This window comes from Sinocyclocheilus rhinocerous, unplaced genomic scaffold (genome assembly GCF_001515625.1).
Source record: "Sinocyclocheilus rhinocerous isolate Xijiao unplaced genomic scaffold, SAMN03320098_v1.1 scaffold504, whole genome shotgun sequence".
NCBI classification, from domain to species: Eukaryota; Metazoa; Chordata; class Actinopteri; order Cypriniformes; family Cyprinidae; genus Sinocyclocheilus; species Sinocyclocheilus rhinocerous.
Genome location: NW_015645076.1, coordinates 2,127,378 through 2,129,144, shown reverse-complemented (window position 1 = coordinate 2,129,144; position 1,767 = coordinate 2,127,378).

Here is a 1,767-nt window from a genome sequence, read left to right as displayed (position 1 = left end):
TGTTACAGGGATAGTACCTATGCAATATCTTAAAATGTTATTCCTTTGCCTTATTTGGTAGTAAAAATGTATTAGTTGCCGACCATATTTTCTCAGTGGAAGGTATGAAGAAGAATTGTTTCCACTTTATGAGTGCTTTTGGGTAACAACTGACATCTTGAGTAAGACATTTTCTAATATATGAGTTATTACACTTAATATCCATGATATTAATACCGCCAATAACAAGATTTGGAATTCTGTCTGAATGTAGCCACATTAATTGTCTGGTGCTAGAGTGAACTGCCTTTTGCAACCAATTTTACTTAAGTGAGGATTACAAATAAAGAAGAACATTTGGTGCAAAAGGCAATTCACTCTAGTGTGTCACTCTAATTACAGCGCACTCTGACATATTTTCAAGTGAAACAGGATGTTCAATGAGAAAAAACAATGTTTGGGGTTCTGTGAAAAGTGGGTATTACAATACCAAAACATATCAACACCAAATGAAAGTTTGCTAAAACAGTGTTTAAATAACTAGTAATCTTGTAATTAATATTGTCCAAAAGTCAAGCGACATCTGCAAGAGAAGAAAGTCATTTCAGACGAAGCACAGGATGTTAAATTTTTAATTAAAAATGACAACGGCTTTTTTTGGAATACATGCACAGATAAGTCATGAACAATACGATCAGAAAAATGCTAAATATGGTCAATTTTGACAATGTTGACATGTTAATGATAGTATAAGTATTGTAAAAGCATAACATTAAAACTGATTCGAGGCCTTCAGAAACACAGTCATTGTTAATATTTTCAATCATTCTGAAATTCTTTCTAGATTCACACATTTTTTTCGACAAACTAATAGATGTTATAGAATGGATGTTGCTGACAAGTTTCCGTCAGATGTGTGTGGCTGGAGGACTTTGTGGACAGATATCTGTACCTGATAGTTTGGTTAGGCCGAAAACCACACTTGCTGGTCTATTATAGTGAGTAAAAACACATTTTTGTGGTATGTATATGTGTCTGTGAGAGTTTTTAGTCTGTTGGGTGTGCCCTGAGTTGTGGTCTCTATAAGTAGGTGTCTTTTTGTTCTTGTGGTTTCCTTCATGGCGGTTGATTTCATCCTGTGGCGGCATTTTCAAATTTTGAAGTCACACTTTCATTGGTAGGAGGAATGAAGACATGCAGACGTCAATGCAACGCTTAACTATGTAAAAAAAAAAAACTAAATCAATACTGTTATGTTTATTTTAATGGTTCAGTTCATACACTCTATCCACCTTTCTCTTTGTGTGTGGGTGCACAGGCCTATGTGTTTATGTACCTTCGATGTGTTTGAAACCCAAACTTGTTTTTTTTTTTTTGGCAATCTGTAAAATCACTTTGTTGTAGATGTTACTCAGTAAACATGATAAGCATACGCTAGGGCATTGGCAGAATCACCATACACATCTGAGCCAGGTATAGCGTTACGGCGAATGGCGTCTAGACGGTTTTGTCTGCAGGGCGTCTTCAGTACATCAGATGTTTCGTAACATTTGGCACAGCACTACGAGGACTTTCTTGTATGCTTGCAGCTGCAGGGTGAGCATAATATATTGCATTAGTCAGGCATTGCATAGATTTATGTCTTTCACAATCCTGCACGCAACAGCATAACTGCCAGATCTTCCTGGAGTGAAAACAAGTATTTGTCAAGGTTTGTATGAAGTCAAACAAGATATGACAGATATCATTTTGAATGTCACAACACTAGAGAATATTGAGTTGTTTTTT